The sequence below is a fragment of the Rattus norvegicus genome, chromosome 4 (assembly GCF_021556685.1).
Source record: "Rattus norvegicus strain SHRSP/BbbUtx chromosome 4, alternate assembly SHRSP_T2T, whole genome shotgun sequence".
In the NCBI taxonomy this organism is placed as follows: domain Eukaryota; kingdom Metazoa; phylum Chordata; class Mammalia; order Rodentia; family Muridae; genus Rattus; species Rattus norvegicus.
This window is the reverse complement of record NC_141537.1, coordinates 163,740,219-163,764,966: the sequence shown is the minus strand read 5'-3', so window position 1 is coordinate 163,764,966 and position 24,748 is coordinate 163,740,219. Positions and strand designations below refer to the sequence as shown.

The 24,748-nt window shown below is 44.6% G+C and overlaps 2 long non-coding RNA genes across 4 annotated transcripts in view; one reads left to right on the top strand and one right to left on the bottom strand.

Annotated features, from left to right (window-relative positions):
* The window catches only part of LOC102554670 (uncharacterized), a 52,873-nt gene that overhangs the window by 26,572 nt on the left and 1,553 nt on the right, over positions 1-24,748 (bottom strand). The window contains exon 3 of one of the 3 annotated variants that reach the window (XR_015687026.1): positions 15,309-17,896. The exons of 1 other annotated variant lie outside the window; for it this stretch is intronic. This is a non-coding gene — a long non-coding RNA (uncharacterized LOC102554670). Of the gene's footprint in view, positions 1-15,308; positions 17,897-20,053; positions 23,243-24,748 lie in introns of those variants that run through there. One more of the 3 variants, XR_015687024.1, reaches the window with a different exon arrangement.
* Positions 1,020-20,053, top strand: LOC147995078 (uncharacterized). Its single transcript, XR_015687029.1, has 3 exons — positions 1,020-1,283; positions 10,188-10,391; positions 17,834-20,053. It is a non-coding gene; the product is annotated as an uncharacterized LOC147995078 (long non-coding RNA).

The window sequence follows — 24,748 nt, the reverse complement described above, 5'->3', positions numbered from 1 at the left end:
TGTCTTACACCTGCTTGGTCAGTTTATTACCTGGCCATGTAAAGGAACCCAGGAAACATTCTCTATTCTAGACAGATACATGGCTGTCAAAGATTTTGTTGTGTATATGTGTGCCTGAGTTTATATATGCGTACTGCAAAACAGCAGGTGTCCCTGGAGATCAGAGAGGATGACAGATCCCACGAAGCTCAAATTACAGGTATTATAAGATGTGGGTGCTAGGAATCGAACTTGGTCCTCTACGAGAGCCGTAAGTGCTCTTAGCCACAGAGCCATCTCTCCAGCCTCAGATGAGTATTGCAAATGAGAAAAAAGCCACAGGAAATTAGATGTGGGTGTTTGAAACTAATCAAAGTTTGTGTTTGCTGAATTTTAGGAGTTTGGGAGAAGAGAAGCTACCCCCTACGCCCCCCCCAAAACACACACACACACACACACACACACACACACACACAGAGAGAGAGAGAGGGAAAGAGAGAGAGAGAGAGAGAGAGAGAGAGAGAGAGAGAGTGCTCTCCTACGGCATGTTCTGTAGATAAGAACTCTGCCTGGAAGTGTGTGGGGAGGGAATTCTGAGGAAAAGGGTTCAGTCACACCACGCTGACACACCCCAAAGTCATCACAAACTCCAGATTCCTGACCCACAGAAACACTAATGAAATTTTAATCCTTGGTTTCTCCCTGCCAAATCTGAAGCTGGAGGCTGCCCCAAAGCAGCATCAGAGATGTTTCTGATAAGGAATTCTTCAAACCATTCCAACGTGCGCCTGGCTGGGCTTCAAAGAAAAGAAGTGGTCAATGCCAGGATGAGGAAAACACACATTTGCTAGAAGAATTTACAACAGAGGGGCTCAGCAGCTCCAGGGTGGATGACGAAAGAAGGGCCTTCTGCCTGCATGTGCCCACAGCAAAGGGAGCTGGGAGTGGAGTTCCTCCAGAGGTTTATGGAATTCCGTTCACGGTTAGTGCTTGCTCTTTCCGGGTTTTGAGCAGCAGCCTAACTGCCTCTATTGGGCCTGGAATGCTCAAGGCCTCTCTCTTGGAGGCATGGCTGCCTGGAGAACATTCTCGCTGGGTCAGAACACTTGAGCCCTCTAGTGTTCCTCTGAGCTAAGTGGGGTAAAACAGGCGGCCCTAAAACTACAGGAAGGGCACATTTTCGGGCCTGGGAATGTCTATCCCACATAGGTAGAGGAGTCAAAAATGGTGACTAAACTCCATGATTGCACCTGCTTCTCCTTTCTGCCACAGAGAACCCTTCCAGAGTTTATCCTGTCAGACAGGTAAGCCCAAACCCCAACAACTGGGATAGAAGCAAGCTGGCTCTGGGTTGGAACATTCTATTTACGAATGTGCTGGTTGTTCACAACCCCATGGGAAGGAAAAGACAAGAATGTAAATCCCTAAGGTGAACTGACTCCCAAGTGCGACCCGTAGTAGTCAAACTCAGTGGACCAGAGGCGGACGTGACTGTGGGTGGAGCTGACGTGCCCAAAAGTAGAGGAGGTTTGGATATCCAGATGAGTCCACGAGCACTGCAGCTCACAGACACTCGGCTCCTTTCCATAGCCGTCTTCATTTTCTTATGATTTACTTCCTGCTTACATGCATGACAGCTTTCACTGCATGTGCACACGTGCCCACAGAGCTAAGGACATGGGATTCCCCTTAGAAATGGAGTTACACTGTGTCACCATTGAGTGCTGGGGACCAAACGCAGGCGCTCTTCGCTGCTGAGCCACCTCTCCAGACCATTACCTAACTTTTTTAATGTTTTTAACGTCTCGCTGCTGTTGCTGTCATATATTTGTTAGACACAGTAGTGTGTACGGGACATTTTCCTGCAAGTACGGAATATCCATGATCTCACCTGGCCCCTTCTACCCTCTCCACTCCTCTCATTGGTTCCCTTGGCTCAGCTGTCTTCTGTGTCATATATGCATCCATGTTTCATGTATCTTGATAAAACCTAGGCTCCATCAATGAGAGGAAATATGAGCTATTTGGCTTTGAGTCTGACCTTATGCACTTAGTATGTTTTATTTCCACTGTTGTTCTTCTTGGCTGAATAGTATTCCACTGTGTACATCTGCCGTGTTTTCTTTAACCGTCCTTTGATGGTGGACACCTAGGTTGGTTCTGTAACTTTGTTTGTGAAAGGCTACAATAATCACCTATGCCCAAGTGTCGGTGCTATCTCGACTTAGAGTCCAGGTAAAAATACCCAGGAGTGGCGCTGCCGCCGCCACCACTACTACTTAAAGCTGATGGCTCTTCCTTCAGCAGTACCTAAGGGTTCCCTTTTCTCTACATCCTAGGCAGAATCTGTGTTTTATTTTGTTTTGAGAAGGATCTCAATACACAGCCCTCAGAGGCTTGGAGCTCAGTATGTAGATTCTGGTCTCAGAGCTCTGCCTGCCTCTGTCTCTAGCACAGGAGTAAAAGGTGTGCACCACCATGCCTGATTTGTTTCTTAAAGATCACCCTCTCGGAGGCAAGGGGAATGTGGAACTGTGGGAGGGAGATGGGGGGAGGATGTGAGGGGGCTGAAATGTAAATTTTAAAAAACTACATATGATTTTAAAATTTATACCATAAAAATTGTTCTTCTGACTGTGGTGAAATGTAATACCAATGTAGTTTTTAGTTGCTGGTGGCAGTGAGGCCAAGCATTCCTTTAGGTGCCACTGGCCATTGGTACATGATTTTTTTAAGAACTGTGTTCGTCTCACTCGCCTATTTATTTGGGTGTTTGTTTCTTGATATTCTGGGTTTTTTGCGCTCTTTAATCCTGTTACATGTACTTATCAAACATTTCCTTCCATTCTGCAGACTGTTCTCACTGGATTGCTTTCCCTTTAATAATAACCTTTATACCTTTTTGACAATGTCGTGCATGTATACAATGGATCTTCCACATAACTCCTCCTGAACCCATCCCCCTCTCACTCTTCACATCCGATTTTTAATAACCTGCTGTCCCTAGAGAGTGCTGTCTGCATGCATGTGTGTGCAGCCGCCCACCACAACATGAGCGACCTATCATCAGGCACAGCTGGGAAGAATGATTCCCCTTCCCCCAATATCCATCGACTGCTGTTAGATCATCAACTAGAAGTGGAGCCTTATTTCCCAGCATTCCTCCCTGCTCTCCAGCTCTGACATCTCCCAGATTCAGTTTCAATAGTTCTCAGTCCCTCAGAAACAGCATGAGCCAGGCTTCCACTGCCCACAGTCCTTCTGAAAATCACGTCCAGTGACCCAAGAACAAATGATGTTGCTGAGCCCAGTGCTGACTCCGTTCTCCACATCCGTTCTCCGACCTATTATTTTCATTGCTATGACAAAAAACCCGACAGAAGTTAAGAAGGGTTTTGTTTTGGTTGTTGCTGTTGTCTCCTCAATGATTCAAAACTACAGCAAATTAACAAGATTAACTACTTCCCACAGACTGCACGGGAGGACCATTTTCTGGTCACCAGTATAGCTCCCTCACACCTCCTCAAACACTCCCAACGCCCTCGCCTTTCTCTGCTGTGTCGCTAAGATATACGTATGTAAGAATCTATGATTAACCAGAGAATGATACCCAGGACTCAAATAGTATGTAAGCATAAAGAGTGCTTTATTCTGCAGAAGTCTAGCATGTTGGGGGTCCCTCATTACCAAGATAGAGAGAAAACCAAGTGAGCTTGTAGGCCAGCTTTAAAACACATTAGGGAATCCTGGGGTAGGCGGCTTCATCTTCTCTGGCATTCTCTAGGCACTGCCAAGATGTTAGCCGGGTGTGGTGGTAGTGGCTCCAGACTGTTGCTGAGGAATCCTGGGTTGGTGGTTGGTTTATTGTTTTCTGGCTTTTTTTTTTTTTTCTAGTAACCGACTTGCGTGGCTTGCCTGGGCTTGTCCAGTTTTTAGGCCTAGTCTCCTGGACTATCAATTTGAAGCTTGTCATGGAGTCAGCCTAGCCTTTTCACATGGTTTTATGTAGGGCACAGTCCTCCTCTCCCATCAGAGTGGAGGCTGCACAAAAGCAGGGGCACCAACTTAGTTTGCCACTGTGTTCCTAGAGTCAAAGCAGACCCACACTATGATTAAGAAACAAACTTGGGAGGCTGGAGAGAATGCTCACCAGTGAAGAGCACATACTGCTCATGCAGATCACACACACACACACACACACACACACACACACACACACAGGTTAAAAAGAAACTAATTGTATAGAAAGAGCAAGACCCACTGTCAGGACGTTCTATCCACTGACTCCTAGGGAAGGAAGAAAATTTGTCTCCTTCCATCAGATAGAAGGAACACGTTCTATTCTAGTGTTCCACGGCACAGGGGGTGACTACAGTTGAAAACTCCTATTGTATAGTTTATAGAGAACTAGAAAAGGAGCTCAAAAGCTCTAATCAGAGTATTGACAAGAGGATGGAAATACTAGGTACTGAAACCTGATCAGCATTCATTGTATACATGCACTAATATCATATTGTACCCCAAAATATACTTTGTTATTTCAGTAAAAATTTGTACTGTTTATAGAGGTAGACTATAACTATCTTGATTTGTTCATTGTATACTGTACAAATGATCTGAGTTATACTGTGGCCCATAAATAAAATATGTATAATTAAAATATAATTAGTAAAAAATAAGCTCTATAGTTGGCATTTGTTTTACATGTATTTATTTATATATTTATACATATTTTACTTATTTACTTCTATTTTACAAAGATCATGCCATCTTTCATCATACAAAAGTGGATAAACTGTATATAGAAAATCTCATTATTTTATGAAGTGGGAATGTAGTCCAGTTGGCAGAGGGTTTACTTTGCATAAGAAAGCATTCTATCTCTAGCACCACATAAACTGGGTATGTGGTAACATATGCCTGTAATCTCAGCACTTAGGAGGTAGAGACAGAATTAGGAGTTCAAGGTTAGCCATAGCTATATAGTAAATACCAGCCAAGGATGATGAAATACTGTCTCCAAAAGGGCTATCCAGTACTCACAGGATATGAGTACTTACCACCAAGCCTGCCAACCTAAATTTAATCTCTAAGACCTACCAATATGATGAAAGGAGAAAACCAACTCCTGAATGTTCACTGTAACACATGCACACCTAAAGACATACATTTCAGAGAGAGACAGACAGCAAATAAATGTAAAAAAATTAAGTAAAACATGTCAATATTCAAAGACAGATTAGCACTCAGAAAACTGAGGCAATTAAGATCATAGTTTGAGATGACCACAAAGAAAGTTCTATGTCAGCTAGGGCTACACATTGAGATACTTTTTCTTTTTTGTTTTAATTCTTTTATCTTTTTTATACAGTCCAGTCATTATCCTCCTCCCAGTCTGCCCTCTGACTGTTCCTCATCCCATACCTCCCCCCTAGATCCCCCTACTTCCCAACTCCCATCTTCAAGAGAATGTCCTCACCCCACCCTCACCCCACCCTCACCCCACCAGACCTCTCCACTCCCTGGGGCCTCAAGTCTTTCAAGGATTAATTGCATCTTCACTCACCGAGGCCAAACCAGGCAGTCCTCTGCTGTATATATGTTGGAAGCCTCATATCAGCTGGTGTATGCTGCCTGGTTGGTGGCTCAGTGTCTGAGAGATATTGGGGATCAAGGTTAGTTGAGACTGATGGTCTTTCTATGGGGTCACCCTCTCCTCACCATCTTCCAGCTTTTCCCTAATTCAACCACAGAATTCAACCACAGAAGTCAGCAGCTTCTGTCCATTGGTTGGATGTATTTGCATCTGACTCTTTTCAGATGCTTGTTGGGTCTCTTGGAGGACAGCATTGCTAGGCTCCTGTTTGTAAGCACACTATAGCATCTGTAATAGTGTCAGGCATTGGAGCCTCCCCTTGAACTGGATCCCAAGCTGGGCCATTGCTGAACCTCCTTTCTCTCAGGCTCTTCTCCATTTTTGACCCTGAAGTTCTTTCAGACAGAAACAATTCTGGGTCAGAGTTTTTGACTGTGGGATGATAATCATCCCTCCACTTGTTGCCCTGTCTTTCTATCGGAGGTGTGGACTCTACAAGTTACCTCTCCCCACTGTTGGGTATTTCATCTAAGATCCCTCCCTTTCAGTTCTGTGCTTCTCTCACCTCCCAGGTCCCATTCTAGAGGGTCCCCCCACCTCCTACCTCCGGAGGTTGCTTGTTTCCACTCTTTCTGCTGGCCCTCGGATCTTCAGATCCCTAGCCAAACTAACTAAAGGGCCCAGAGACAGTGTCCAAGTTAACAAAATCAGAAATAAAAAGAGAGACGTAACAATAGAAACAGAGGAAATTCAAAAAATCAGAAATAAAAAGAGAGACGTAACAATAGAAACAGAGGAAATTCAAAAAAATCATCAGATTGTACTACAAAAGCCTATACTCAACCGAACTGGAAAATCTAGATGAAATGGATGATTTTTCTAGACAGATACCATTTACCAAAGTTAAATCAAAAGCAGGTATACTATCTAAACAGTCCCATAACCCCTAAGAAATAGAGGCAGTCATTAAAAACCTCCCAACCAAAAAGAGCCCCAGGGTCAGATGGTTTTAGTGCAGAATTCTACGAGACCTTCAAAGAGCTAATACCAATATTCTTCAAACTAATCCATAAAATAAAATAAAATAAAATAAAATAAAATAAAAACAGAAGGAACACTACCTAATTCCTTCTATGAAGCCACAATTACTCTGATACCTAAACCACACAAGGACCCAACAAAAAAAGAGAACTTCAGACCTATTTCATTTACGAATATTGATGCAAAAATACTCAACAAAATTCTCCCAAACCAAATCCAAGAACACATCAAAACCATCATTCATCACAATCAAGTAGGCGTCATCCCAGGAATGCAATGTTGGTTCAATATACAAAACTCTATCAATGTAATCCACTGTATAAACAAAATCAAACAGGAGGCGGGGATCATCTCATTAGATGCTGAAAAAGCATTTGACAATACAACACCCCTTCATGTTAAAAATATTGGAGACATCAGATGAGACATTTTTTCAATTTATAAAGAAAGGGGGCAGGAGATGGGGAGGGGTAGGAGAAAAAGAAAGCATAGAGCCAACTCCACTTCTTTAGCCTTCACGAGTCTGCAGACCTAAAGCAGAAAAGGCCTTCTGACAAAACCCAACATCCCATCATAAAAGTTCTGGAGAATTTAAGGACATAGGGAACATGTCTCAACATAATAAAGGCAATATACAGTGAGCTTGGATCCAAAATCATGCTAAATGGAGAAAAACTCAAAGCATTTCCACTAAAATAAGGAGCAAGACAGAAGTGTCCACTCTCCCCACTCCTCTTCAGTGACCGACATTTTAGCTCAGCATAAGACAAGTGAAGGAGATACAAGGATACAAACAGGAAAAACAGAAGTCAAAGTATCCTTGTTTGCAGATGGCTCTATACATGACTCCACCAGAAATCTACAGATGATAAACACACTCAGCAGGATTTTAGGGTGATCTATCTTTTGGTGCACTGTGTATAGAAAGACTGTATTATTCAAATACTGATGTCTGTGCCAGCAGAGAGTAAAGTACAAACCAAACTTTGGTATTGTTATTCATATAGCTACATCATATTTTGTAAGCACTCCCTCTCCCCTCTGATTGGTTTAATAAAAGGCCAATAGCTATAGCAAAGAAGGAGAGAAGGGGGTAGGGTAGGGGGCTATACCTCTAGCAGAAAGAGTTGGGGGGGGAGTCGGGCACAGTTCTGGGAAAGACCCAGGCAGGAGAGTCACCACTGAGATTTGGAGAAACTGAGGAGAGGTAACCAGCCATGTGGCAAACATAGAATAGCATAAACAGGTTGAGTTACGAGCTAGTTGGGGAACAAGCAGTCTAAGGCCTAGGCATTAATGCATAAGTAAATAAGCCTCAGTGTATTAACTGGGAACTGGAGTGGACACAACACCCCAAGCAGTTACAGCAGGATACAAATTAGCACACAAATCACAGTTGTCCTCCCACATGCAACAAATAACACACTAAGAAGGAAACCAGGGAGCCTGCATTGTTCACAGTAACCTCAAAGATAATTTATCTTGGGGTAACTCTAATCAAGAAAGCAAAGACTTGAACAGTAAAACTTTAAGACATTGAAAAAGACAGCAGAAAATGGAAAGACCTAGGACTGGCAAGGATAATGTGAAAATGATCATCCGCCAAAAGCAGTCTACGGACTCATTCTGATTGCCATCAAAGTTCTTACATAATTGTTTGCAGAAATTGAAGGAGATATTCATAAATTTCATATCGAAACACCCAGGAAAACCAAAGCAACCCTGAACAATTAAAGTTTTAAAACTAGCAGCAATATCACCATCGAAGACAGTAAGTATACCACAGAGTTATAGTAATAAAAACATCACGACACAACAGCTTAAAAGTAGGCACACTAAGGGATCTGGGGATTTAGCTCAGTGGTAGAGCGCTTGCCTAGCAAGTGCAAGGCCCTGGGTTTGGTCCTCAGCTCCGAAAAAAAGAAAAGGAAAAAAAAAGTAGGCACACTGATCAGTAGGATGGGACAAGACAACCCCACACAAGCTCACACCCACAGCCACCAGTAACGTGGCAAAGAGGCCAACAACACACACTGCAGAAAAGACAGATCCTTCAGCTAATGCTGCCGCTAAGACTAGACCCTTCTTGCTCACCCTGCACAAAATCCAACTCCACATGGATCAAGGACTTCACTATAAGAGCAGATACCCTGAATTTGATAAAAGGAAAATAGGGAATATACTCCTCAGGTTTAAAAAAAAATACTGGGGTGGGGTAAATGTCTACCAGGTAAAGGCCCTTGCTACCAAGCCTGACAACCTGAGTTTGTTCCCAGGACCCACATGGTGAAAGGAGAGAATCGATTCCCTCAAGATGTCCTCTGACTCCACATGTGTGCTCCAGCATGCATGTGCCCACACACATATACACACAGTAAACAAGCAAATGTAATTCTTTAAAAATGCCAGGCACGGGTGCTGGAGAGATGGCTCAGAGGTTAAGAGCACTGTCTGCTCTTCCAGAGGTCCTGAGTTCAATTCCCAGCAACCACATGGTGGCTCACAACCATCTATAATCAGGTCTGGTGCCCTCTTCTGGCCTGCAGGTGCATACATGCAGGCAGAAAGCTGTATGATGTATACATAATAAATAAATGTTTTTAAAAATGCCAGGCACTGCAGTGCAGCCCTGTAATAATCTTGGCACTGGGGAGGTAGACAGGCAGACCCCTGGACTTGCAAGCCAGCCAGCTAGCCTAGTGGAATCAGTGAGAGACCCTGCCTCAAACAGAAATAGAATCATCTAACCTCTGGCACATACACACAAGTGCACACACATGAACACACATGCACTTGCACACACACACACACACACACTATAAATAAGTATAATTTTAAAAGGCTTTAAAAGAGGGGGAAATGAAGATATTTCATATCTACTAAGGAATTTATTATTTAAAGCCTTAACTGACGAAAGGCAGGAGGTTCTCTGAGTTCAAGGCTAGCCCGATCTACATAGCAAGTTCTAGGCCATGCAGACCTACATACTGAGAGCCTACCTTAAAAAAAAAAAAAAAAAAACCGGGGTTGGGGATTTAGCTCAGTGGTAGAGCGCTTGCCTAGGAAGCGCAAGGCCCTGGGTTCGGTCCCCAGCTCCGAAAAAAAGAACCAAAAAAAAAAAAAAACCTTCCCTGAGAAAGAGTAACTAATGACTAGACTTCTGTCAGCAAAGAATGAAAACAACTCAGGAAATGGGGAGGGGGAACAGCACTCACTATGTTCACAGGAGTGAAATATGCAATGTGCTAAGTCTCCCCAGGTCTTTCCTGCACCCTCTTCACTCTAAAATGCTTTGGGAAGCCATGGAGTGTGAATTTCATCAACAGGATTCCCTGGTCCTCTGGCTTTTTCCCACTAGGAGCTCTAATAGTTCACTGCAGAAAGGGAAGATACAGAGTTCAGAGTACACAGTATTCTGCTGGTCCCCACATCAGCTAATCCTCAAAGGGACAAACAGCTCCACAATTCTTATAGTTGATTTACACATAAAATATGAACCATGCTAGCCCTGGTATGTAACTTGTTTCCTGTGAGGAGATCTAACTCTAAGCACTTGCTGCTCAATCACTAGGTCAGAGGGATGGAAACTGTGCTGCACCTGAAACATCAGACATCACACAACTAGGATGAGCAGGCTGGGCTGGTGACCCGCTGGATCCCACAGTAAGAAAGAGAAAACATCCCCCGGAAGTTGTCTTCTAATCTCCACATGCTATGGTGCACGTGCCTCCACACTCACGCACGGATCACACACACCTTTTTAAGGATGAGCAAGGTGAGGCTGCATACAAGACAGAAAAAAAGCTCTTACCCCCCTCTTACTCTTTGCTCTTCTCTGTTTTTGCCCCCTTTCCCCTTCCCACATGCCCATGGTCGGCCGCCTTTCCTCTCTTCTTCTACTCTTGTCTCATTAAACTTCTCCATGTGGAAAAAAAAAAAGACAGAAAAAAAAACACAGGGTTCAGAATCAATGTCCACAAGTTTTAGGGTAAAATGTCGGTCTGTCTGTACCTCCAGGGCATGAGATGTCGAGCTCATTTCTATCTTAACATCTTTATTTATCGACAGTACTTCAACGTAGTGCCATCCTATGAACTCACCTTCCCTCCTCCACTCAAACTGTATCCATATCTCCAGGTGACACTCAAGTCTCCATGTAGATAGACTGTCTTGTGTGTTGTATGAATGCATCACCTGTCAATTAAAAAGCCTTTGGCCTATGCTTAGGCAGGAAATGGGAGGTGCGACATCCACAAGGCAGAATTCTGGGAGATCTGCCTGGGAAGATGTGAGGAGACTGACACATACCTGAGCACAGGTAATCACCCATGTGGCAGAGTGTAGGTTAAAATAAATGGAGTACTTTAGTCAGAGAAGAGCCTAGCCATATGGCCAGGATATTTGTAAATGTATTTTGAGTCAGTCTTATCTCTGGGAGCATGGGGCTGGGAGGTAGCACCAAGACTAACTTTACACCACTAGCCATCTTTGATTCCTTTTCTCGCTCACCACCCAGCTCTAGTCCCCAGAACAGAGCACCCACTTGGGAATATCTCTCAATGCCTTTTCTTTCCAGCCTTATGTGCCCCAGTCCATTTCTCAGGGTCTGCTGCATCCAGTGTGGCTTGGTTCTGGAAACCTGACTGAAGGAACACAGGAATAAAAACAAAACAAAACGGCAGGCATATATACAGAGAAGCTGGGATCAGGTAGGCTGTGTTGATGGACACCAACTACACTACACCCCAGAAATGTGTAAACACTCATATTTGGACCAGAGAAAAGTCTTGCTGTCCCCAAGCTTCACCCAGGGAGGACTGTTACTCCCATGTATCTGAGCACTGAGGTCCTGACATGGCTGTGCTCATGCTAATAACAAGCATTCCCTCGGGACATCACCCATTCTCCACAATGTGCAGACTCCCCTGGACTCTTAAACCCAACTCGTCTGTCCCTTGTTATTGTCCTCAGTTACACCACATGGGCAGGTACATGGCATAGAGAAGATGTCTTCAGAAACACTGGATTGCTAACCACAGCCTAGCAACAAAGTTTATGAAGCATAACCTGGACCTAATCCAGTAGCCGCTACTTGAACACACGAATCAGAATTCATCATAACTCTATACAGGTTCTTCTTTCAATTGCCATATAGTATTTATTAGAAAGGAGGAGGAGGAGGAGGAAGAGGAGGAGGAGGAGGAGGAGGAGGAGGAGGAAGAGGAGGAAGAGGAGGAGGAGGAGGAAGAATCTGATGGGCTAGAGATGGCGTATAGGTTAAGAACACTTACTGCTTGCTCTTGGACAGGACCTGAGTTGCCAGAATCTACATGGCAGTTGGTAACTTACTGTTCCATTGCTGTGAGGAGATACTATGACCAATGCAACTTAAAGCATTTAGATGTCCACTTACAGTTTCAGATGGTTAGATCAAGATCATGGCAAGGAACATGGTAGCAGGCAGGCAGGCAAACATGGCCCTGGAGCAGTAAGTAGCTCAGAGCTTACACCTGACCCACAAGTTGTGGGCAGTGAGAAGGACTGAGCCTGGTATGGACTTTTGAAACCTCAAAGCCCATCCACCTGCCCAGTGACACACCTCCTCCAACAAGGCCACACTTCTGATCCTTCCCAAACAGTTCTGAGTACCAAGCATTCAATCATATGAGTCTATGGGGGCCATTCTCATTCAAAATCACCATCAGTAACTTCAGTTCAGGAATTCTGATGCCCTCCTTCAGGCCTCTTCGGGAAGTGCAGGTATGGTATAAGAAAAACACTCATGGGGCTGGAGAGATGGCTTAGTGGTTAAGAGCACTGGCTGCTCTTCCAGAGGTCCTGAGTTCAATTCCCAGCAACCATACAGTGGCTCACAACCACCTGTAATGGGGTCAGATGCCTCTTCTGGTGTGTCTGAAGAGAATGACAGTATACTTACATACATAAAATAGTCTTTTTAAAAAAAGAAGAGAGAAAGGAAAACACATACTAAAATTTTAAAATAGTTTTTAAAAAAGTTAAATACTTGGAAAAAATAAGCTTTTAAAAGTATGTTTGACCAGAAATGTGCACAGCATTTACACACACCAGTGCTTATTGTTAAATCTGTATATAGAAAAAATTCAAAATACTTTTAATACACAAACGCTTAACTATAGTTCAGATATATAAGAAGACACTGTAGTCAATAAGAACAATTTGTAAAATAATATTTAATGACAGAAAGAACAGCGAGGCTGGAGGTGAGGCTGGCAGAGCACAGGACGGACCCTGCTTCCGCTCTGCAGCACACAGACCCGAGGTGTGTGAGTTCATCATCTACTTTCAGCGCGTGGAAGGCAGAGGCAGGAAAGTCAGAAATGTAGACACCTTTGGCTACATAGCAAGGTAAGGTCCATCCTGGACTACATGGGACTCCAAATAGTCAAGCTGGCTCAGCAGGTAAAGGAACTCACTTCCAAACCTGCCCACCTGAGTTCAGTCCCCAGAACCCATGTGAGAGAAGAAGAGGACTGTCGCCTGTAGATTATGTTCTGGCCTCCACATGTGTGCTCTGGCATGTGAGCCCATGCACATATACTCACACAAACACAAATTAATGTGTTTGTAAAAAAGGGATCAGAAGTTTACAAACACACTGCAGCCTTTAGAGTCCTGACTCTGCCCACCTTTCTGGATTATTCAGAAAGCATAACTTTTCCTGTTGTTGTTGTTTAAACTCTCTGCACTTTCCCCTAACACTGTGGGCTTCTTACTTTCCCTCAAGCCTCCTTTCCACCATGTGACTGCTTCTCTGCCAGGTGCCTGCACTCCATGCTGGCTTCTCTCTCCACTTTCCTCCCCCCCAGCAGCAGCTGAGGTTAAGGTTTCCTCCCCCACAGCAGCTGCTGTGGGACAGGTTTCTTTTAAACTGTAATAAAATTGTTTTCAAGTTCCCATTTCAGTCCACCCAGAAATTATTCTATTAATGAGACTAACTCCAAAAGGGGACCCTGATTTACCGGTACTGTCTAGTAACCACAAAGGGACCTGAAAACCCTCATCACATTTGGAGGCAACAGACCAGTTAGTATTAAACTGTCTCTGAGGAAAGACAATAGCAGAAAAGAAATTTTGGTAACATGAGTTGGAGGGCTCAGTGGATAAGAGCCCACTTGCTGCTCTGCTCTTCCAGAGGATCTGAGTTCAGTTCCCAGCATCCGTGTGGCAGTTCACAACCCCCTGTAACTAGTCCCAAGGAGATTCAGTCCCTTTTCTGGCTTCTTCAGCCACTGTACACAAATTGGTAGATTTACATACATACATGGAAAACACTCATACACATAAAAAAGTTAGAAAACATTCAATATAAAACCATAGCTGTTGGGGTTGGGGATTTAGCTCAGTGGTAGAGTACTTACCTAGCAAGCGCAAGACCCTGGGTTCGGTCCTCAGCTCCGGGGAAAAAAAAAAAAAAGAAAGAAAGAAAGAAAAAAAAACTATAGCTGTTGTGTTTTATAAAAGAAAGCTAGAATATGCTTGATAGAGCCAGGTATGGTGAGGGGGAGGGGTACCTCAGAGGGCCCATGCTGAGGATCCCTTCCCCGAGGTATAGAAGAGTTTATTTAGGGACAGGGAAAGAGGAGTTGAAAATGGAGTAGACCAGAGAAGGATGGGGAGAGGGGAGAGGGGAAAAGGGAGAGGGAGAGAGGGAAAAATGAGAGAGGGAGAAAGGGAGAGAGGGTAAAGGAAGAGAGGGAGAGAAGGGAGATGGGGAGAGGTAGAGAAAGGGGAGAGGGAGGAGAGAGGCCGGTCAGGAACATGTGGAGAAAGAGGGGGTAGGGGGAAGGGAGAGAGAAAATACAGAGTGGCAGAGAGAGCAAGAGAGTAAGAGGATAAGAGAATAAAAGGGAGAGGAGGAGCCAAACAGCACCTTTTACAGGAAGCCAGGCCTACCTGGCTGTTGCCAGGTAACTGTTGGGCAGAGCCTAGAAGGGAAGCTAGCAACAATGCTCCGTAATTAAGACTACAGGAATTCACACTTACAATTCTGCTATCTGACCTTTCTAAAAAATACCCTTCCAAGCTTCAAATAAAGCAGAATCACAAAAATATGAGAACAGCGTCACCAAAACTGAAAACAAGATTTACAAGCTCATTGCTGTAGTGTCCTAGTTCCTTCCGACTGCTGTGATGAGCACCCTGGGCATGGCGACTCCAAGGGTGAGTCCATATGGCTGAGCTAGGGTATGACAGCAAGAGCAGGGAGCTAAGACTCGTGTCTTGAATCACAAGCACAAGTAGAAAGTCCACTGGGTGTAGCATCTAGCCTTAAGCTCTTAAAGCCCTCCCCCAGTAACACACTTCCCCCAATAAGGCCACACCTCCTAAACCTACCCAAGCAGTGCCACCAGAGAGGGATCAAACATCCAATGCCAACACTACAAGGACATTTTATTTAAGTTACCACATACAAAACACTACAAAGCCTAAGGAATGGCCAGCTGAAGCCAGGTAGCAGCATTTACAGAAAGCAGAAAGCCTGCTCCTGGGTCTGCTGCTGCTGCAAGACTGACAGTTTGGGACTATATAGAACTTTACTCAAGGAGAGCCACCCACCCAAGCCCAGGCCCAGCACTTTGTTCTGAGTCTAGAGAGGTACCTACCAGAGTTGGTTGTGCTATCATTTTCCCTTTGGCTTTCAGACATGTGATATAATTCTTGTTTTTATTTTGGAAAATACCAAGTTGCTACAGAGATGATAGCATGGTGTTTAACAGCACCATCTGCTCTTGTAGGAAGGACTGAAGTCAATTGGAGCTCATATGGTGGCTCACAACCATTCAAAACCTTGGTCTCCATCGCCCTCTTCTGGCTCCTGCAGGCACTGCACACATGTGGTACAGAGACATTCTCGCAGGCAAAATGCTCATAATTTTTTTAAGATTTATTTTATGTATGTGAGTACACTGTAGCTGTCTTCAGACACACCAGAAGAGGGCATCAGATCCCATTACAGATGCTTGTGAGCCACCATGAGGTTGTTGAGAATTGAACTCAGGACCTCTGGAAAAGCAGTCAGTGCTCAAAACCGCTGAGCCATCTCTCCAGCCCTCATAAATTTTTTTAGGTAAAAATAAAACATACTTTTGAAAAATAAGAGAAAATTATAAGAAATGCCTATAATTTTACACACCTTAACCACATGTGGATATATGCACACATAAATAGTCTTGGAGGCAGACTATATATATACTACACATACATTTATTTATCCGTGTGAATGCATACATATACACATATGTAAATGCAAATAAAGAGCGCCATCAAAAGAGTGACATATCCAGAGTGTGGCAGACAACGTTCATGTTCTTCCAAGGACTCTGCTGTACACTCCACAGTCTACATGGACCATGTTACCAGATCTGCCACTTACAAAGCAGTTGTTTACAGTTCTGAGGCTATCCTCAGAGGTTTGTACATGCTAAGCTAGATAGGCACTCTCTCACTGAGCTACATCCCTAGTAACATATCCCAGTTTAATAGACTCCTCCAATGTTGTGAGGACTAAGCCCTACGGGTACTCTCTTAATGTGCCAAGTTGCTTGCTTGGTTGTTTAATTTCATTTTATTAACGTATTATTAATATGCTAATAACAAACCAGTGGGTTTCACTTTGCTATTCCATTCATGCGATACACTTTGACCCCATTCATACCCATGGCCCCCCCTTGGCCCCTCACTGCTGCTGGTCCTCTTCACTTTTGCCCTTGGCGAATCAACTGAAGGCACAGGACACTCACGAGTAGCTACACCACTAAACCAAGTATTTCTAACTCTCCCAAAACCCCCTAATTGCCCACAGATCCTCAGGAAAAGAGTGTGCTTTTGAGACTCTCTCCCCTAGCAACCTTTAACTTCCTATAAATCCTCACAAGACGTTCCCTGCTCTGTGGTAGAATGTTGGTGAGCCAAATCTTACACCGGTTTTGTGTAGGTAATCAGAGCTTCTGGAAGTCAGAGAGGGTAACTGTTATATAATGCCCAGAAGATGACAGTGTCCCAATCACTCTAACCCTTCCTCTACCCATACATTCCTCCACTCCCTCGTCCATGATGTCCCTGAGCCTTGGATGGGGTAAGAGAGATGTCCCCTAGGACTGAGCACCCCAACTCATTTCCCAGTCGTGACCTCTTCACTAGGTGCTGCCCAGAGCAAACAGCAGAATGTGGCCATGGGCAAGGCCACACACAACACATGGAAAGTATTTGGTGGGCACATCACATTCAAACATCAGAAGTAACTTCCCCCACTCACGATCTCCTTAGCCGTGAGTTTCTGACCAGGTTTGTAGTATAAAATGTGGATTTCCTTCTGTGGAATGGGCCTCAAATCCAATCAGAAAGTGGAAGGAAGCCTGTAGACTCCTTCTCAAGTTTTAGACTTCAAAGGTTAAAAGTCCTTCATACTGAAAATAGAGTCCGCTTCAAAGGAGAGAGGAGAGGGAAGAACTTTGGGCAGGATAAACTTCCTATCTCTTTAAATAGTCAAGCATATGTAAAGCTGTGCTCTGGCCTACCTGGGATGCCCCTCCTAGCCTTGTGCACTGGAAAATACCTATCATCTTCCAAGACTCAGTTCAAGTACCTTCTTTCCTATCGCTTCTTAAGGCATCACAGTCCCCTGAAGGACCTCCTACCTTAGCACTCAGCCCACACTTGGCACTGGGTTCCCATGGCTGTCTTGCTCCTTAAGACTATGGTCTTCCCTATTTGGGGACCCACATGAAAATATCACCTGCAAATTATAGGTAACTCTGTTAATGAACACTTATAAGAAACACTGAGCTGATCTGCCTAAGCATGGAGCCCGAGGAAAGGATTGTCGTACCTGCCTAGCAGGCTTTCACCTGCCTAGACTCAGCCAGTCAGCTGAGTTCTCCTGCCATTCTCTCCACCCAATCCCATCTTCTGGCTAGATATCAGACATTCCTACTGGCTACTGCTGGCTTTATAAAATCATCTGCCCTCTAAACCTATCAACACCCATTAGAACTTGGAAACTTCTGTGAAATTGTCCACAAATAAATCGGATAATCCCAAGTGACCAGTGACTAGTGACTAGTCTCCATATTGGAGACACATGGTATTTAGCTTCAGCAACCCTGACAAACCATATTACTGTATCCTTAATCCCTTGTAGCTGTGACTGACATTATTACCTCTTCTCTGTGTCAGGAGATACCCGTCTTCAAACAAGATGGCGCTCAGAACAACAGAGTCTTCCAATGCAGCTGTATTCTGAAGGCAGAAATCTGAATCAGAGGCTTTTGGTCCTGATGCCTGACCATGGGACCATCGCCCTTCCACTCAGAGACAGGGTGAAGATGCTTCCCCAGCTTGAGAATGCAGTGAGATCCAATACGCCACCCTGCCAGCACACCCACTCTGGAGCATCCGTTTACTTTGGAGCAAGCAACATTGAACATTCCCTTATCCTCTACAGCAAGTGCATCAAGTCCTTCATGCACCAAGGCCCTGGATACCAGGATCAAAAGGAGATGCTGTTCCTGACAGTCAGGGAATTACCGGACTTGCTTTTCCTAGGCAGAGGGGCTAAAGTGGGTTTGGAGACATACACCAAAGTAAATGAAAACTATACAGAGAAGGTGGGAGGGTCAGAATGCCCCCAGCACATGGACAGCACATGGCCATCCAGCAAGCACTGGGGAAAGAGAGCAAAAGCTGCACCAGCTAGAACAGAAACAGTTCCATGCCTTTGAGGAGATGATCCAGAACCAGGAACTGAAAAAAGAGTGATTAAAAATTGAGCAAGAGTTTAGCAAGGTGGGACCAGACCCGGAGGCTGCTAGGGCCTGACTCAGAAAAGGCCTTTGAGGAGTACTCACAGCTCATGTGTTATCGGCAGGCTTCAGACTGTTAACACAGCCAGAAGGTGGACAGGACAGCAGTAGTGGACAGGCCTCTGAGACCTTGAGTGCTGAGCGACAGAAGTGGATCACACTATGTATGGTACCTTGATCTACACCCTACACAGAGTTTCCCCAGTTCACTGATACTAAAACTACCCGTGACATAGAAACATGTGGAGCACTCGGTGGGAAACTGACGAGCGATGACATCAGCATCATACACATTATCATCCCAGACAAAATGCTAGGTCTGATTATTGCAACACAGAGGATAAAGAAGACATTTTCTTCCTACAGGACGAACTAGGTATGCTCATACTTTGATAGACTTACCGTCCCCTCACACAAACAGCCTTTCATCCCAGTGCAGACATTCACATTCTCTGCTCTTAGCAGATGATGTTGACAGATTCAACAGCTGCTGTCTGTCTCCCCACTCCCTGCCCCCAGGTTCAAGGAAACAATGCCATCTAAACTAACTGACCACAGACTACAGGAGATTTCTTTCTGTACTTATAAAGGCTTTCATACAACAAAAGCATGCTGTAGTCACGTTACTGTTAAGGACTAGGCTGTGATTACCACAGATGATTCTCGACTTAAGGAGCTACAAACCCAAGTCAGTTTATACTGCACCTGAATTTAAGCTTTCCAAAAAGATTTAGAGACAACAAATACGGGGAATGGCAAGAGAAAGACTGACTTTTTTTTTTTTTTGGTTTTGTCCTTTTGAAAACAAATCATTGAATATATTTTTAAAACAAATTTGAAAGAGGAAACCTATCACACTAAGCAACTAACTCAAAAATTAGGTGAAAACAGAGAGCATCTCTTTGCCCTTCTGGACTCAAGGATTACCCATCTTCCTTGTCTCTACCTATCAGCCTGCACACGGTCTACCTTTGGACTAGGAACAGCAGCTGTGGAGAGGTCTGAGAGACATTTGCAATGTTTGGGCTCTCCCTTGGCTGGTGGTATAGTTATCTGGCAGCTGTTGGAGACAAGTTGCCTGAGTGGTTGGTAGCCCAGTTTTGTCACTGTTCCTGTGTCTAAGATGTCAGCAGTTGTTGGAGACCCTGTCCCACAAAAGAGCAGACTTGGGATTACCTTGTTCCTCACTGTACCCTGTTGTCACTGTTACTGCCTCTACTGTTTTAACAAGAAAGGCAGTCACTGTCCACTGTGATTTCTGCTTATACATTAAGACCCCGACCTTTACCACTAACAACTTTTTATTTTAACTTAGACCCCTTTGGTAAGATAGGGAGTCCTTAGTCTTCTGGGTTTTCAATCTTTGACCGAAATCCAGATTCCAATTAGAATCTCCCAGCTTCACCAAGTCATGTGATCTCACATGCCCCCTTCTGGTAAGGAGAAGCACTACCTCAGCTTCTAGGGCAGGTCTAATTGTCTGGAAGTTTGCCTAACACCTAACATAGACAATGGAGTAGGGAGAAGCTTGGGATTGGATGCACGTCTGTGAACTGAATGAGAAAAAGAAATAAAAGGAGAACATGACTGCTCCTAAGGGGCTGAAATTTTTATTATAGATATAAGGGAGAAAACAGGTAGAGATGGAGACATCTTGGAGAGTCTAGAGTGAAGCTAGACTGAGCCGGGCCATGGGAGGGGGAAGGAGGACAAGAGAGGAGCCAGACCAAGAGGGGCAGCCGGGGTCAAGAGCTGGGTGTAACCAAATTTGGTGATTTATACAGGGGCAAGACTGTTGAGCTGGAGGCGGGATGCCCAGACTAGGGTAGGGGGTGGGGTATGCTAGCCAGGAGGACCTCAAACAGATAGGGACTGAGGGATGCTGGGAGAACCTGGCAGCCAGTGTCTGCTTTGATATGTTAATAGGTATCTCAGCCTAGTGAGTTTGATTTGAAACCAAACTCACAGGAAGTGCAAAGAGGCAGAAAAAGCTCCTGAATAACTAGATGCTCAAGACAACCGAGACAGAGAGACCATCAGCCACCGTCTTCGAATATTCAACAGCTCACACAGGAGTTCAGTAAACAGGTGTTTGCTAAGTGATCAGACAAATGAAGGGAGAACAAGTGAGGAGCAGAGGGGCACTTGCAGATGGATCCATTACACACTGAATGCCTGTTCCACACTGCAGCAGATTCTAACTGTCCAAAGCCCCAGGCATCTCCCATTTGAGCCCGGAAGTTGGTAATCTTATTCAAAAGCAAGACATGGGGTTGGGGATTTAGCTCAGTGGTAGAGCGCTTGCCTAGCAAACGCAAGGCCCTGGGTTCGGTCCCCAGCTCTGAAAAAAAGAAAAAGGAAAAAAAAAAAAAAGCAAGACATGCACCCCACCCATAACTGAGACAACTGAGGAACATGTGAGACCAGGTCCCATGATAAACTGAAATGTTATGACAGTCACTGAACACCAGACATAGGCAGCAAAGAAAAAAAGTCTTGGTCTCGAAGAGTGATCAGGAAAGTAGTCCTCAAAGACTTTTTGATTTTGAGCTTCCCAAAGGAAGATAGAAGGAAAGAAAACAGGAAAGTCACCACTGGTCTGGAAGCATCCTGGAGTCCTGGTCCTGAAGCCTCAGAGATTCTGAAGCAAAGGGACATGGGTAACCACCCAGACCATGATCCCACATGAGTAATGTGCCATCAGGACAGGGGTGATACAGAGGACAACTGTATACTGCCCTAGGTTCCACACAACAGTGAATTCTGGAATCCTGGTGCTACAGTCCTGATCCCAATCTCACTCTAACTAGGCCCCTGTCTTTTCAGGGTACAGCACAAGGTAAAATATTGATAAGACTAAGTAACATGCTTACCCACGACATCTTCCAATAATATCCTCGAGCCAGCATTAGGGGTAGGAGGTGAATACACCAAGCAATCAAATGAACCAAAGAGTCCAAGGAGAAGGCGGCCTTGGCCTCCCAGACTCCCACTCCCTTGCTGACAGAATCATCATGGCTCATGGAACTAGGTGGGACCATTTGCTTGCCCACTACAACTGAGGAGAAGGAGCTGAAGGAGGTGGAGGATCTTCCTCAGTGTTCCTTTCTTCCCCATCCAGCCACACGATACAACTTAAGTGTCTCGGAGGCCAGTTTCTTGGTTCCCAGAATCCAGCAGCCTCCACTTCAGGATTCTCACATCTTCAACTCTTACAGGACCGGATTCATCTACCCCTCCTCCACAGATACTCAGGTACATCCTGGGGTGGCTTTCTCCTTCTGTCCCAGCACTTACAATACCCAGCTCCCTTCCGCAGCAAACAATATGGTAGAACTAAACAACACGGACTGAGAGTCACAATGACTCAGTCCACATCCTTTGCTGAACACTGAGTATTGGACATACAACAGGTACAACAAATTACCACAAACCTGTTGCTTAGAACAAGAATTGTGGCAATGGGTGCTTCGAATACCAGCATTAGGGGTGCAGGTGGGGGGTATGAGTTTGAGATCAACAAGACCCTATGGCAAAACAAGAAGAAGCCAACTAGGATGGTACGCACTCCCAGAAGCTGGGGGGTAGAAGCAGGGGAATCAGAAGTTCAAGGTCACCCTGGGCCACAGAGAAGTCAAGGCCAGCCTAGGCTATAGGAGACTGTAACAAAAACAAACAATAAAAACAAACAAAAAAAACAACATTGTGTGGTTGCACAACGTTACATTAGATTTAAAGGCCACTGAACTGCCCAGTGGGAAATGGTTAAAAAAAAAAAAAAAAAAAAAGCCATGCTTGGTAGCACAGGCCTTTAATCCAAACATCTGGAAAGCCAGAGGCACAAGGACTTCAAGTCTGAGGCCACTGTGGGATACATGATGAGACCTCACTTCCAAAACATAAAAATAGTAGTAAGAGTTACACAGGAAGTCTTGTTATGAAAATAGCAAGTAAAATGCATTTTGATGTTTTGGTTGTGAGCCTAATGGCTGAAACATTTCTCCAACTCGTAAAATGCATTTTATGCACCAGCAGTAAACAGAAGATCTTTGGAGACATTTAAAGCAACAGCAAACAAAGACCTAGGGCTGAATTTAATGAAGTGGCCATGGGGCTTCCGCCCCACTGCTGCATGCTTTACAACCACTGATTGTGGAGAGGCCGAAGAGTGCAGCGAGTTTTAAAATGGGTATATATGCACAGTGAAATGCTACTGAGCCACACAGAAAGAAGGATGGAACCAAAGATTATGCTAAGCAAAATAAGCCAGACTTGAACAAATCCTACATCTGCTCCCGTGTGGAATCGAATGTATAGATGTGTGTATAGGAGGTGGAAGCAGAGAGAGAGAGGCCTCTTGGGAAAACAGAGTGGACAAACAGAATGGGGAGAGGAGTAGGAGAGAATAGGGTACAAGACGAGACAAATGTGGTTCCTCTAAATAAAGGTCATACGAAAGCACTACTTTGTATGCTGACTGGAAAACCTAAAGGCAAGAAAGACTTCCAACCTGCAAAGTACATAAAACACTGTTGTGTTGCAACACCAGGGGGCAGAACACTCAACAGGCTGGCCCTCCCATCTGACTCCTGCTTGCATTTCACTTCGTTGGGTTTTGTTTTGGTTTTTTTTTTTTTTAAGTTTTTTTTCATCATTTTTAGCAGTATTTTTGTTTGCATGCTGGGAAAATCTGTCCCATACTTTCTAGTTTCCATGTCTGTTTCTTCTCTGAAGAATCCTTTTCTTTTGTTTTCAACGTTCCTCTCTCTTCTGTGCCATCATTCTTCGAAAACATAAAATTACAATTTTAATGCAAGACATTTAAAAAGCATCAATCTCTAAGAAAGATATCTTGGAAGAGGAAAACAAGAAACCTATTACTTAAAGGGGCAGGGGCAGGGTAGGGACTTCCTATTTCAGAAGAAACAGGAGAAATTCCAGAGCTCTCCAACCAGCCAATCAGTGTCGGTGTCAAACCTTGTCTCCAAAGGTGGATGGACTGAGAACCAGGTGCACACCTTTAATCCCAGCCCTGGGGAGGCAGAGGCAAGTGTATCTCAGTGAGTTTGAGGCCAGTCTAGTCTACATTAGTGAGCTCTAGGTCAGCCAGGAGCCATAGAGAAACACTGTCTTGGAGCAGGGGAGTGTTGGCGTTTGTGAGGGGTAAAAGGAGGGGTGGATGGAAAGGGTTCATCCACTAAAAACACTTGGCAGTGCAAACCTAATGTTCTGAGTTCTCTCCCTGGGATCTGTGTCAAGGTGGAAGGTGAGAGCTGATTCCACAAAGTTGTTTTCTGACCTCCACTCGTGCTGTGGGACATCCGTGCTGAAACACACACACACACACACACACACACACACACACACACACACACACACCATGCAGTACCATAACAGTAAATAAGTTTTTAGATGGACAGGACTAGAGAAAAACACCTATATCTGTATGAGCACACACTCACACAATGACTTATTTAAATGAGTAGGGGGAAAAGGGTGGAGGAGGAGACCAAGATACCTTCTTAGATGAGTACATATAAGGTTTAGGTGGCCATTCTTCCAGAAGACCTAGGTTCAATTCCCAGCACCTGCCTGATAACACACAGCGATCTGACACCAGCCTTGGGGATCTGGTGCCCTCTTTAGGCCTCATGAGCACTTTATGCACATAGTGCCCAGACATACATACAGGCAAAACACCCATATGGGTAAAATAAAAAGGTTAAAAAAAAAAAAAAGACCCTTAATTTTTTTTTTCCAAGAGAAGTGACATACACAACCAGAAGAAACTCCAAATGCACACAGCCCTGCCCTGAGACCTCAGTGCCTGACTGTTGGCCTCCCACAGCTGCATCACAGAGGGAGGGCCCTCTCACTGGACACCTGTCCTCATATCTTGCATGCCACCTTGCCTCTTACCGAAGTGCTCCATGCTCACCTCGGTCCCCCCCCCACATCACTTATCCACTCACCACTGGAAGCTCAGACCTGCACTAGGCACACGGGTACACTCCCTCCTTTCTAAGTGTTAGGTCACTCTATTGACAGGACTCACAGACGAGAGACAGAGGCTAACAAATGAGGCAACCTGCCTCGACTTAAGACAGCCGTACTGTAAGGTAAGCCAACCCTTTGCTTACTGCTAATCCATAAGCACCGTCTACTCTAACCCGAGGTTACTCTGTTCCAGCAGGCACGTGCTGGTGCTCAGCTGGAAAGTGCTGCATGAGATCAAAGGATTTAGGCCCACAATGCTGTTCTCAGGGAAGAGACACAAACTCACTGCTAG